The sequence below is a fragment of the Perissodus microlepis genome, chromosome 17 (genome assembly GCF_051167445.1).
Source record: "Perissodus microlepis isolate ML-2025 ecotype Zambia chromosome 17, ASM5116744v1, whole genome shotgun sequence".
In the NCBI taxonomy this organism is placed as follows: Eukaryota; Metazoa; Chordata; class Actinopteri; order Cichliformes; family Cichlidae; genus Perissodus; species Perissodus microlepis.
In genome coordinates this window covers 28,770,624-28,786,095 of record NC_140477.1, presented here as the reverse complement: position 1 = coordinate 28,786,095, position 15,472 = coordinate 28,770,624, and positions in this window count along the sequence as shown.

The following is a 15,472-nucleotide window of genomic DNA, read 5'->3' as shown; positions in this document are numbered from 1 at the left end:
GGAAAACCTGTGGACAGACAAAGCAGGCTAGGAAGAACTTATTTCAGGAAGGGTGAGGAGACGGAAGATGGCTGCGATCACTTTGAATTCTGTCAAGTATTGAACTAAATTGCTCAAAACACATTTGTAAACATGTGTGATGAATTCTGAAAGGTAAAAATGATAAATTACAAATAAGAGAAGACCATTTAAAAAGCTTATTTATGCATTTGCCCTAATGTGTCAGAGAGATGCCCTTCTTCAAAACGGACATTTACCAGTTTGTAGGTTTGAGTCCATGTCATTATATTTGCATGTGAGTTACACTTGCATAGCTAGTGAACAGGAAATGACTTTGATTGCTCATTTGTTAGCCAGCGCTCTCAATTTTAATCTTATTGACCACCTTGAACTGCCACTCTTTAAAACCTGCAGTGGAGTAAATTAAACTTTTATCTACTTGATTATCGTAAATATACCTTAGTGACTAAATATCTTTGAGGCTTTGTGGTGGAGTAAAAATGGTAGAACATTTGCTTTCGATTAAAAAGAGCTTAAAAGCTTTGTAACAAGTAAAAGTACTTGAACCAGCATATTTTCTTTTCAAATCAAATCACATCAAAATGTATTTCTATAGCACATAATAATACAACAAAGTTGACCAAAGTGCTTCACAGTCGGTCAGAGCAATAGCATAAGACAGAATAAAAAGAAACAGTTAAAAGGAGGGCAGGAAACAATATGAACAATATGGGTAAAAAAAACATAACTTGCCACAAAATAACATACTAGTTTGAATTACAAGCCAGACTAAAATAATAAGTTTTAAGACGCAATTTAAAAGACTGGATGGACTCGGAGGAACGAATATAAGGAGTCTGGGAACTGTGACAACAAAGGCCCAATCACCTCCGGACTTCAGACGAGACCTCAGTTTTGTCAGGAGCATTTGATTGGAAGATCTAAGTGCCTTATTAGGGATATACTAATGGAGGAGTTCGCATAGATAGCTGGGAGCCAAATTGTTTAAAATTTTAAAGGTAAGCAAGAGAATTTTGAAATTGATATGATATTCAACAGGGAGCCAATGTAGGTTGGCTAAAACTGGTGTGATGTGGGCATAATTTCTAGTACCAGTTAAGAGACGCGCAGCTGCGGTTTGAACTGGAGCCGGTGAATAGAGGAAGATGGGAGGACCAAGGAGAGGGAATTACAGTAGTCTAAAGTAATAAGAGCGTGAATAAGCTTTTCAAAGGTCCTTCAAAGGGAGGTATGACTTTGGTTTAGATATCTGACGTAGCTGGTAGAAATTGTTTTTTACCACAGAGGAAATCTGTTTCTCGAGTTTGAAAGAGCTGTCCAGGAAAACACCAAGGTTTCTAACAGTGAATGAGAGATGGCTAGCAAGGGGCCCTCTTTTATACCAATAGGCAGTACAACAGTTAGGTTTATAGTAAACTGGGTAAACTGGGCTTTCTAAATCCCCAGAAGTCTTGTTGAGGAAAACTTATATCCTTCCCTCCTTTGTGTTACTGCTGACTTAATTTCTGCTTGTACAGTTCATTTTAACTAATAACTTGCCAATGTCAAATTTAAAATATCTATCCGTCCATTTAGATGATCAATACAAGTACCTTTTTGGTAGAACTCGCAGTTTACGGTACCCCATCCATTTTTGGACCAATATTTTTTTCCATCACATAAACCAATAATAATTTTGTCTCTACAAATGATTTTGTATTTTCTATATTTTAGATGAACTGAAGGCAAAATTTGGATTTTTATAGAAAAACAATTCATGTTTGACCTCTGCTAGTCTTAATGTCACTGTACAACCAACAATTTTGTCTGCACTCAATTGTAGTGATATGCATGGTAATATGAAGCTGGTGACTCATAGAGGATCATTTCCCAATTCAACACTGTGTCTCATATGACAAAGTGGGATGGTCCTCTTTGGCAATTAGAAGAGAGCAGCGCTGCATTATATTTATTTTTGAGCCTCTACTTGGAAAATTGCCCAGTTCCCTTGTCACAGTAAATACTCATAATGTCATGCTTAAATGTTAACATTGGCTGTAACTGTTATTAATCATGAAAGAGGAAAATACTGGTTACAAATGGAACAAGATACAACAGATATGAAACTACATTCTCTTATTTCTCTGTAACACTTCAACAGCTTATATTTACCTGTCAGTTTTCATTCTTGAATTTTCTTTTCTTAATTTATTAATATGTATAATGTGCCTCTGCATTATGTGTCTGGATATACTGTTATATATGTTTCCTAAAGCCTCTCTTGATTTCCTCAAATCAGGTGTGATGGTGTAAGGATCCTTTACTGGTGACATTGTTGGGGATTTATTCAAAATTGAATGCACACTGAACCAGTATGGCTACCACAGCATCCTGCAGCAACACGCAATCCCATCCAGTTTGCATTCAGTTGGACCATCATTTATTTTTCAACAGGACAATGATCCCAAACACACCTCCAAGCTGTGTAGGGGCTATTTGACCAATAAGGAGAGTAATGGGGCACTGTGCTAGATGACCTGGCCTCCACAGTCACCTGACCTAAACCCAGTTGAGATGGTTTGGGAGGATCTGGACCGCAGAGTGAAGATGCTCACTCTGGGGTCAAGTGCTCAGCATCTGTGGGAACTCCTTCAAGACTGTTTGAAAACCATTTCAGGTGACGACCTCATGAAGCTTATCGAGAGAATGTCAAGAGTGTGCAAAGCAGCAATTAAAGCAAACAGTGGCTATTTTGAAGAATCTAAAATATAAAACATGTTTTGAATTATTTCACATTTTTTGTTTACTACATAATTCCAGAAACTACAATGTCAATAGTCATGAAAATAAAGAAAAAAACATTAAATGAGAACATGTGCCAAACCTTTGACTGGTAGTGTATGTCTATATTTCTCTGCCTTTTTGCTGTTCCAGCAGTGGTAGGACCTAGAAGTTTGCAAAGCTCTGAGGTCTCAGTTTGTAGAAATTATTCAACTATGCAGCAAAGCAAGCTGATATAACTAAATGAATTTTACTTCCCAAAGGCATATGCTTTGACAGATTAAAAAAAATAATTTTAGGGGGACATATTGATTAAAATATTATTTACATCAACCTTCAAAAAGCACAAATTGGCTGGCCTAATGTAATATATTATTCTGCAAGGCCTGAGAATAATATAATGGACAGCTTGTGGTAGTTGGAAAAGATGAATTGAAAGCTGAAAGATATTTGACTTGCTAATGTAAGTGTTTATGTAATGGGATGGCAGAACAATTGGAAACCTTCTTAATGTCTATGACCTGAAGGATTAAATGGACTCTGTCTCAATCTAGGTGAGAACAGCTAGTTCAGACTCCCCATTGATGGCTACCGCATGTAACATATTTGTGACCTTCAGCAAGACACTTTGAAGAAATGAATGTAAGAGATTAGGTTGTTAATTCAACATAAACAATTCTTGAAGGCTAGTTAACATACATGGCTCACCATGCATTTGGTACTCACAGCCTGCAGGGTTCACGGTAGCTCTGTGGGACCTACATAAGGGGAATCAAGGAATTGATTCAAGGAATTCTACCTTCACACCCCTGCTGCGTTTGCTTTATATTGTCCAGTAAGAGAACCTGGCAGCTTCCAGTGTGTTTCTACTCAGACAGATGCCTGAGGGGCTAACTGTTTGATCCTGCTAGTAGAATATACTTGGCATATGTAGTCTAAGTACTCTACAGTGAAACCAAGACCAGTTTAACAGGTCAGTTACCTTTCCTTTGATCGCTCATCTGTTACTTGGATAACAGATGAGGATTTCTAGAGCTAATACTTGCAAATGAGTACTTATCTTTGAGAAATGTGTCTGTGTCTGTTACCTCCCCACCCCACCCTCTTTTTTTAAATTATATGGGGTACTGGCTTGCATGTCTGCCTGTGCCCCTAAAGATTCTACCACAGTCCAAAGATATGAATGTTAGACCTAAATCAGTCGTGACTGGGGATGCAAGTATATATATCCTCGAAGAGGTAAATTTGGTTGTAAAGTAGAGCACTTTGCAAAGCCAAGAAGACTAGAAAAGCACTGTAGAAGTGTCCTTTTTTACACATGGAACACAGACATTGGACTGTTAGGTGTTCAGTCTGTACCATGCCTCTTACCTAATGTTGGATAAGTACTTGGGAAAATGGATGGATCCTTCGCCAAGTCTGAACATTTAAAGTTAAACTGTTTTCCAAATACTTTCTCAAATCACACATATTGTTCTGTTGTCTTTCAGCAGATTGTAAGTATGTTTTAATTCAGCAGTCTTATCAGTAGCAGTTGGCAACTTGGCACTGGAGCATAAAGCACCACACTGGAATGAGTTATTGATTATTGCATCTGTGTAACTCCAGAATTATCATCCACGGGGTATGGAGTTTAAAAACTGTGATTTTGTGCTTTGAACTCATTTGAAATATTGCTACTAGAGGAAAAACATACAGCTGCAACATTGCCACCAGGTGTTCAAAGTTGCAAAGATATAGAGGACAGTGATGTTACATGGGCTGAAAGTAATACTTCAATTTGAGGATGTGCGATGACTTTGCACCTCAAACAGCAGACTGATTTGGTTGTGGCCTACACCTAATCCCCGGTACAGTCAATTAACTTTAATTCCTCACTCAGAGAGACAGCGACAGGGTTTTCTTGTGGTCGACTAACCTCAGTAATAACTCTTCATTAGTTCAGAGAGGGCTGAAAGGAAATGAAAGGATTGCTGTGTGTGAGATTCTCCCCCCGAGCTTAATAATGCTGTTCCTGATTCGTGTGATGAATGCCTCATGCATGTCTGTAAGAAACACTTGTCACTTACTTTAGGATTGCAGCTTTGTCACTGAGTTAGGAAATTGCACTCAGTGGATTTACTGTGCACTCTGTTTAAATGACTGCGGGGTGACGAGTAGGCAATATGCAAAATTGTAAATTCATTTTTCCAACAGTTGTTTTGTAATCACGTAAAGAAAAAAAGCAATGGGGAAAATAAATAAATAAATAATGCGCCCACTATATTTCCATTTTGATTAACCATATGGACCATTCAGAGTAGCAGCATGTTGATGTTCATGGATTTCTTTGTTTGGAAAAAAAATAACAACTCAATTTGGCTTTGTTTTGCTGTCTATGACTTTTTTTTGAATCATATACAAAGAAAGGGGCTTATTTGACAGTTGTCAAATCAACCTGCGATGTTGCAGTCAATCTCATTCACCATTTTGCTTTTTGTTGTTTGCATTATAGTTACTAATATACAAGAATCAGGTTTAATTTAACACAATAAAAGGTGTTTCAGCTAGTATTTAAATTTCTTTGATAATTTGCAACATTTATGACATAAAATGAAGAAATTAGGAAGAGGGCAAATTTTTTCACAGCACTGTAGGTATACAACACAAGCATGTCCGAGGTCACACCCACACATACCAAAGGTAAGAATGCACACAGATACAAAAGTGTGGCATACTTGGATACATTAATTGGCAACATAACCATCAGATTTAAATATTGTATAAAGTATTTTATTTTTCTAAAACAGCACAGGAGTTTAACATTATAACAGTGTCAGGCTGGGATTCCTGTTACTGTTGCTGATCCCATACACTGTTTCTGAAATCCCTACTCTGGTCATGAATGTGTGCATGCCGACTTCTGCCTTTGCATGAGAGCAAAGTATTGCTCTCACTTCCGTCAGCAGCCATGTAATTTCTTAATACCCTTAAGCAAGGCACTGAACCTGCCAGCTGCTTTTAAAGCAGGAGGATTCATTTGGACTTTGTATGTACGGTATCAAGTGAAACAGTGAGGATCTTAGTGAATGTGAGCTTATGTATTTGCGTTCATCTTTTTTTTGTGTGTATAAAAGGTTCAGGCATGCTTTCAAGTAGAGGCAGGTCAATGCGAGCAACAGTGCAGCTGTATTTGTCTTTTCTTTGCCTCACAAACCTGATTATGTCCTGTAGCCTTTACACTTTTGGCTGCTCATGTGGAGAACTATAAAAGCAGGTATTACATAGCAATGCGTTTAATGCTGCAAATCACACTTAGCCTCTGAGGCAACTGGGAACCTACTCTTACCTGAAACCTTTCACACAGCAGAGTCTCCCTGATGTCCGTTTCAGTGCCCCCCTGGAGACTGGGTCTAAAAATCAGTCACTCTGCAGGTTCAGAACAAAATGGAGCCAACTCACTGCTACATAATTATTTATAGATGGCCCTGCAATTCAGCTGCAGCAACAGCAGCAAAACCAGGTCAGTGCATTTGTATATATTCATGCATGCTTTGTGATGTTGTTGTTAATGAAGTCAGACAGGAGACATGTTCTCAAGTCATCATCAGTGCTGCTGTGTGATGCTCTGAGATAGAGCAGTGGCAAGTAAACACAGTTGAGGGGGCTTTAAAAAAAAATCCTCTCAACTTCCTGTTTGTTGATCAACTACTAGCTAACACATGTGGCTAGCACCTACTAACAATGCTTTCACTGTAAATTCTGACGTCATTAGCAATTTCCATGTCCAAATGCTCCTGCAGTTCCCAAACGCAAACAAAGAGAGAGACATCATTGACTTAAAACCCCACAAAACATTTAGTCTTTTAACTCCACTAAAATGATCAGTGTGGCAATTTATCCAAGTGTTAAACAGCTCAATCTCTTACATTGTCTTTCTCATGGACCTGAGTCCATAGGCAATAAAAACATTTATAGAATTCCAGATTGGAAAAATCAAGCAAATGCTTTAGTCCCCTCAACTTGCATATTTTGTTTATTTGAGGGCCACTAGATGGCAATACCTGTAATTGCAAAAAGATTAAAAGGTTAAGTCCTATAGGAAAACGGTTTTCTGTCTTGACCTCTGTAAATGCTTGTGTGCTGGGTTTTGGGGCACAAATTTTGGTTCAATTCAAAAATGAAATTAAGTAAAATTTGTAAATCTCGGTTATACTATGTTTCATAATGGATTATCTGGGGTAAGACATCACATGCTTACTGGCTAAGATTGCGACAGGTGAAACGTTCATCTTGAGACTTGTCACGGTAGCTACGTCCACCGTTTAAACTGTCCACAGCTGAGTTAGAGGTTAGCAATAAATTAGCAAGCTGATTGACGTATAAACAAGATAACCCATGCTCTAAATTAATATTTTGAAAAAAAAAAGGAAAAAAAAAGAGATAATAGATTCATTTGGAGTGTTAATATGTCACTTGGGTTATATTTACTTCTTACCTCTTAGCTAGCTAGAGACTCGTGTTAGGTTAATATAACACATTTGCAGTGTTGGGGAGTAACGGAATACATGTACCGCCATTACGTATTTAAAATACAAAATATGAGTAACTGTACTCCATTACAGTTACCGTTTAAAAAGGTGGTATTCAGAATACAGTTACTTTGCTGAAATAAAGGGATTACACGGCGGTATTTTCATATGTTCGGCTTTGCCCTCTCTATTTTTGGTTTCCACGCCCCAAACAAAACACGCATTAAGAGGCTCTAATGCCTGTGTCTCAATCTGTCCATGTCACCCCTACTTGTGGCCCGTATAATGACGTGAAGAAATATTTTTAAAAATAATTCACAAAAATGATTTAATATGAAGGCAAAAGGCAGAGTGTTACAGGCATCGCCCTAAAGAATGTAGCCTCATGGGCAGTGTAGTCCGTGCTGCAGGGAGAATGGACCGCCATACACGTTACGTGTCTGTGAGCAAGAGGAGGGAGAAAAAGGAAAAGTACGAGTTGTCACCGAGCAGAAACGGGAGCTGGAAGCATGTAAATATAATATTAACCACTGCAGCCAAAAAGAGTGCCTGACGAGCCCAGTTGTAAGTAAGCTATTAAGACTCGGCTGTACACTTTTTTCGTGTTTTTCTCCGAAACAATAAGTTCTGTTGGAGCAGCCTTTCAACGCCTCTCTCTTTCTCTCGCTAGCAAAGTTGACCCAAACAACAAAGTAAAGCTAGTTTTCGACTACGAGCCCGACACGGAACCTGACGTATTAGCCAGAGGTCCCTTTACTACGGTTCAGAGCCGCGGACCTGTTTTATATACGCACGGAATAGTTCTCTATATGAGATCGCTGCAAAAAGTGCAGCCTTACCTAATGTCCACCCTACTGTTACTCATTTTATATTAAGATTTAAACATCTAGTTGGTATTGGTATGGCGACTAACCTTCAGTAATAGTAATAAATCACACAGCAATAGTACATTCATGTAGTTGTAAAAAAGCATGATAATATAATAGGTAATCCAAAGTATTCAGAATACGTTACTGTCACTGAGTAACGTAACGGAATACGTTACAAAATACATTTTGGGGCACTTATTCTGTCATTTGTAGTGGAATACATTTTAAAAATAACCTTCTCAACACTGCACATTTGCAAAGAGAAGATGTATGATGAGGACAAATTGGCCTTATAAACCATATACATAGAAAATATGTGCAAAAGTGTGTAGACCTAACAGGGTTAGATCCATAGATTTTTGGACAAAGACACAAAGTTTACACCTCCACAGTGGATTTTAAATCAAACAACTGAGAGGTGACTGAAGTGCACACTTTGAGCTTTAATTCAAGCTATTAACGGTTTAAGGATTTTGGTAGTTTGTATACATAGTAAGTCGACAAACTAACCAAATGTAAATATATTTCATATTTCAATGATAGTGCTTTGTAGTCAGTCACTCCCTGAAGACTAGAATGCTTGAACATCATGATCCATCAAATGCTGTTTCCTTCTTCTAGATACTCTACCAGGCTTTTACTGCAGCCTCCTTCTTAAGTTATTTCTTGTTTGTTCAGTCTTCAGTTTAATCTTTAGAGCCTGAATTCCTGATCCCATGGCTTCTGCAGGTCTTGTAAGACATTCCATGAGAAACTATATTGACATGATTTCATCTCGCCTATTTGCAACAAATTTCTTGAACTACATCCCAAAGGTGCTCTTCAGGATACAGAATGGTTTAAACTACTGAAGTCACCCCAATTCATTGGCATGCTGATGAATCCAGTTTAAGATACAGGGTGGGCCATTTATATGGATACACCGTGATAAAATGGGAATGGTTGGTGATATTAAAGTCCTGTTTGTGGCACATTAGTATATGTGTAGGGGCAAACTCCTCAAGATGGGTTGTGACCATGATGGCCATTTAGAAGTCGGCCATCTTGGATACAACTTTTGTTTTTCCAATAGGAAGAGGGCCATGTGACACATCAAACTTATTGGTAATGTCACAAGAAAAACAATGTTGTGCTTGGTTTCAACGTAACTTTATTCTTTCGTGAGTTATTTGCAAGTTTCTGACCACTTAATGTTGGGTCTGTCTAGCACAGGCCCACCGCTGGAACGAGACAATTTAAAAACACAGCAAAAGCATTGAACACCAAGTAGGCAAAGTTCTTCGTGTTACTCATGCATGCGGGAGACCTGCCTGGAGCCAAGTGTCGCTCCACCACTTGACCTCCGTCAGACTCTCATCCGCTCCCCCATAACACTGCTCTTTTATTGAGGTTACATGAATATACATAGGTTCATTAACATATGACGTCTACATACAAACAAAGAGTACCTTGCCTGTGTGTGTGTGTGTGTGTGTGGGGGGGTGGGGGGTCAGAGTGTGACCCCATAAATGACTTCCCTAAACCTGCTGGTCTGGAAGTCCAGCAGTTCATCTAAACAAAAGGCACTTAGCCTAAAACAGATATAGCTATGTTTATCCTACCATAAAACAATAACACAACGTACGACCTCTCCCATGCTCCCAGAGTGCTCTGGAATGCACACAAAGTTTGCAGACTATTAAGGATCAAACTTCTACCAATCTAAAACTAATTATAAAACTCTAAGCATATATAAGTAGATATTTCTAAGCATAAATGACAATCAACAATACAAAACCTAACATTCCCCCCTTTTTGACCTTTATGCTAGAAAAGTTCCCAGTTATGATCACCTCATGTCTGACAGTGTAAATGCAAACATTTTTATACACAGCATATGTCAATCACCCTAAATTACTGTAAAAGTACACAGTTTAACAAATGTATTAGCAGTTATCCCATTCCTCATTGATCTCATCCAATGGCAAACTGCATCCTACGAGCAAACAAATGAATTGTTAATTTAATAGTTAAGATAAGAAAGTAACATTTTCAAAAACATCCCAGCTTGGTGGTGCTCCTCCGCAAGACATGTAAATCACACGTCTCTCTGCAGAGTGGTTTAAGGTCTGCGGGACGTCATAAATGTCTCTTCCAGTTGTTTCCATCACTGTCCATAGGACCAGAGTCCAAATGTATGTAGAATAGACATTCAAACATACCAGTTGAGTTTGTTGTTTGTCAACATGGGTCTCAGCTATTGTGAAAGCTGCAGACCTCTTCAGCACTCTAGTTTTATGGCCTCTACCAACCCCCATCACCTCACTTCAGGCCTTCGTCCTGCGATGGGAATACTTATGACTCTTCTACTGTCCATCCTCTGCAGAAAAACCCCTCTGTGGAAAGGGTGCTGGGTCCAGTTATCTTACTGCTGTTATGATCCCAGCAGTCTTCAGAGTGTCATCATATGCACAGTACAGTGACACAGCATTAGGTGATGTTCATAGGAAACTGCTGTCATCACCACCATTGCTTCTGGTTCATGTGCTTTTCACAGAATCATGATGCCATCCTTGGACTCCCTCTGTGCTGTCGATGGAGCTTGGCACGCTCCCCTCATCCTTCAGGTGCCCGTCTGTTGTCCACAATCTCCTCTGTTGGCCTCTGGAAAGCCCCCTTGGCACAGCTCTCATTCCAACGCAGTTTCGTGGTTCTTGCTGTGGCTCCGGAATCTGATCTCATGATGGGCTCCAACCAGCTCGACCTTTGACCTCAACCACTGCATGGGCTGTCAGCTATGCCTGGAATGGTTCTTGTTTCTCACTGGGCCTCTGAAGATTTCTCACAAGATTCCTTTCAGCAATACTCTGACTGCTGCACCTGTATTTCCTTGCTAGGAGGAAAACCCTCTATTTGGAGAGCATGTCAACAATCATCAAACCACATTCTTTAGTTCAGTGAACTTCACTTATAGGCCATCAAAGCCTCATCTGAACATGGATGCACCACTTGCATAGGTTTAATACCTGTAAATGAACTGTTAATCACATGAATCACTGCAAAAATCATAAAAAACATAGAAAACATTGTATTTCATGTTAATCCTGGACCCCTCCTCTTGACGCATGGACACTCCCATGAGTCAACTCATCAAACCTAGATTCCTGTCTTAAAGAAAAAGGTTAGCTAGATCATGTCCCAGGCAACATCAGGGCGTCTCCTCCGGAGTAGCTCCGTAACCCTGGAATAAAAGATGTTAGTGTGTTTTGCATATTAAGTTTGCTTAACACCTGGCTCCGCCAGGAGCCTGCATACACACCATCATGGCCTGGAAAACAAGATCTGGAAGTGAAATCAAACTTCACACTTGTAAACAATTGTATCATAAGAGTAATAAAGCATTCAACATCAGCAAGACAAGTATCATGTGCAGGTTTTCTCAAATCAGTAAACTACAATTATTACCATAATTTGCCTCAGACATGGATCATCCCATGTACTCAGTCAACATTAATGTAATCGGTGACTTCTCTTAAGCAAAGTCACTCCACTCATGTATCACTAGGAGCTCAATAGTGGCCAGCTAATGAGCCCCATATTCAACTATTCCATAAACACTGCATCTCTTATTTGCTTTCTCATGTCACTTGTCTGCTTCTGCTGAATCCTCTACATGCACTCTTAGAAAAAACAAACATTAGCAACACACATAGATCATCCTGGTGACCAGGCGCAGGTCGACAGGTTCCAGAGGTGCTATAAAAAGACCATAAAGTTAGCCATCCATAGCTGTGGAAAGAAATGACACTAATTTCAACACAGGGAATGTCTCACATGTTATTCACATTGTCAAAGTAACCTTCACATTTTCCCAAAAACACAGTGTAACAGCATCACCAACTCATAACCTGTAAACACAGTTTTCTTCACACATAAACCCAGAAATCCTGTACTAGAAAAACATTAACCAGTTGTCCTGGTATAAATCACATGATCAAACCACATTAAGAACTGTAATGCTGTAGAAAAGAAAATGCAAATGTTAGCGCTGCGCAGATGTATACACACTTTGTCACAGTTACCTCTGTGAGCAACACAAGGTAGTGAATAACACCCTTGGTGGATGCACAGACACAGAAGGTGGCATTTAAAAGCTAAATTGGTACAGCCAAAGCTCACGCAACCTAGGATGTTGCTGTCATCTTTCTGCTCCTGTAAAAAGAAACACACATAGATTCATCTGCACCTTTGTCAGGTGGGGGTTAACCTTGAGTAGTGGTCAAGTCTTGTCAGCTTTTGTCAGCTTTTACCAGTCAGTTTTTTTTTCTTTCACTCATTCATTCATACATTCATTCTTTCTTTCTTTGCTGATAGTGGAATCGATCGTCGCATTACGTTTCCACTCTCAGCAAAATGATGTCATTTCAAAAAGAAAAAGAAGAACTTTAGATCGGATTACCTCGCTGAATCCTTTTTGGACAGGAACTTACTTTCTAATTGTCCCCAGATAAGTGACTTTCTCCTGAGCCCATTTTAATGTGGAGAAGCTCACTTGTAATAATTTTCTCGACGACGTGTCGTACAGTGCTTTTTGTTCTAATCGTGCAGATCTGCTCAAACAGAGATTATCGAACAAAACTTTCAGTGCACTGTGAAAGTATTAAAATAAAAAGGCCTTGTTAAGTCATGACACAAGCTCCTCATCTCAGGAGGGTAAATCATACCATTAGCATGATTTATCATACCATCATACTAATTGGCAGGCTCAACTTCACAACAAAAGAAAAATCATCAGCTAGATTAACTCCAAACCAACCATCAGCCGCACAACACACAACATAACCCTAATATGTTATTAGATATGAGTTTAATCCCCAGGTCTGTGCTTTTCACTCATTTAGGCCACAGACCCATTTTATTCAGTTTTCCTTTTTCCCCGTCATCACAAAACATGTGACATGTTGTCATGCACTTCACAAAAGACGTTTGTTCTTATGTATTCAGAGTTGTGTATCTGGGTGCAGGATTCACCCACACATCAAAACAGGAAACTCAGTGTTTTAGAGTCTCCACTCTAACAAACTCCAACACATCCCATTCACTCGTGCTAGAATTCAGTCACCTTTCCTTAATCTAAGAACGATCAACTAATTTGCATATCAGCTATTAACCTACTAAGTTGACAGGACAACAGAAATGCATGCTCAAAATATTATCACAAAAATAGAATTTCCCTCATACAGTAAATTTATTTTATTTTTTTTATTTTTTTGTGTCCCGTTTGGATCTTTAGCCATCAGAATTGTTGTCTTAAGGCCAAGAAAGATGCCAAGCGGATTTATTTTACCAAGTGGATCATCATGGCCTTGCCATATTGGTCCATTTGATTGACCTTTATTATAATTATGTATTTATTTTATTTTCGGTTGCTACAAACGGGACAGACGTGACTGGGGGATAGGACAGGGAGAAAGAATGAAAGAAAGAGAGGGAGAGAAAGAAAACCAAAGGGGAGAAGAGACGGTGAGAAGGGGGGGAAGAAAGGAAAAAACAAACAAACAAACAAACAAAACGCCTGGATCACCTGTATGGAGAAAAAAAACAGAAGAGAAAGCAAACAACAAAGAGCAACATAATAAAAACAGCACCATCACAATAAACTAGCTAGCAGTAGATAACAGTAGATACTAAATAATAAACGATATTGTGCAGCACGCAAGATAGACAGCGCACAATGTGCTTTGAGGCAGCAGCCAAGAAAGGTGTAGTCCGCGTCTGTGAACACCCGTGTGTACACCTGTGTGCATACCTGTGTGGATCAGCATGCTTGTATTCCAAAGGTTTCTCCATGTAACGATCTGCTAGGGAGTGTGGGGAGCCATAGCCCCGTCCACCAGGGTATGAAGCAGGTATGGAGGAGATCCAGGCCCCAGATATCCAGAGGCCCCAGAGTACAAGGACCCGAGGAGGACCACCAAAGGGGGGGGGAACCGTGCCACCCTCCTGGGAAGAGCTGAGTAGAGCCCCAAACGAGAGGTCACCCCGCAGCTATGGAGCAGAGGCCAGAGGGGGTTGCAGTGGCGTGCCCGCGGGCTCCGCCGGCAGCCAGCTGTGCCAGAGAGGACCGAGCTTCAGGCCCAGAGGCCAGAGGCCAGAGGCCTGAGGGCATCCCACCCCCCGGAAGGAGCCCAGCCGGGCCACAGGCGCCCGGCCCCGCCAATCGGCCACCAGGAGTGAGCCGGTACATGCATGAGCGCCCAGCCCCAGATGACAAGGACCACCAACACACCAACGTCTAAGGGCATCAGCCACCGGCAGGGAGTGTGGTGAGGGGAGATAGGCCTCCGTACTTTAGAGGGGCTGAGATGTACCCAGAGAGGTTGAGTCTAAGACCCAACCTGACATATAGACACAGACAAACAGGCACACGCGGACACAGACGTGCATTCCCACCCCCATATGCACAACCAAATACTCGGCACTCACCCAACGTGTAGACAGACACAAATAGACACTGCACAGACAGTCGCACTCCCCAAACATACTCTATATCCCAGGTCCAGGTACCCCCGCCCCCAGAGGGGCAAGCCGCACCTAGACCCAGGAGATGTAACCCTTCTCTCTGGGGTGGAGGCAAGCGGACCACCTCCTTATCTGCAGTAGCAGGGAGGCCCCGCATCCCAGACCCCAGTCTGACGGCCAGCACCTCCTCCCAGCCCCCCAGCCCTGACGGCTAACAGAACCGGGGTGAGTGAAGACCTCAAACCTCCCTACGCCCGCTCATATGTAATGTTGTTGTGTGCTGTTCTAAAGTGCATTTAAAACTCAGGAGAGCATGGTACTAGCTTCCTCTCAGAGAGCAGCACGGCTCCTCCCGAAAACCCTCAGTGTCTAAATGCATTTGAAATTGAGGGTAGGGCACCAGCGCCAGAGGTGGGTTGGAGTACAACGACCATCCTCTGGATGCTGTAAAACGTGCCCACCCCCAAGGCCCTATATGTATGTGTTATGTGAGAGTGTGAGTAATGTGGATGTCTAGGTTGCAGAATAAAATTGAGGCACAGGCGGCCAGAAGGGGACAGAGGGGGAGTGCCTCCCCTGCACCCTGGTGACATACCTGCACCCCAAGCCCTGCGTGTGTGGGTGGGTGTGGTAGAGCGGGAATAGGGAGGCAGCTGAGGATGGGGAGGGAAGAAAGGGAGGGGCAAGCGGCCCCTCCCTGGGGCCAGCTCCCCCGCTGACCCCAGTAGGCACCCCCACGCTCTGGAACCCACCAGGGCAAGGAGGCCCAGGCCCATCCGGACCGGGGCCCGCAGCAGCAGCACTGCCCAG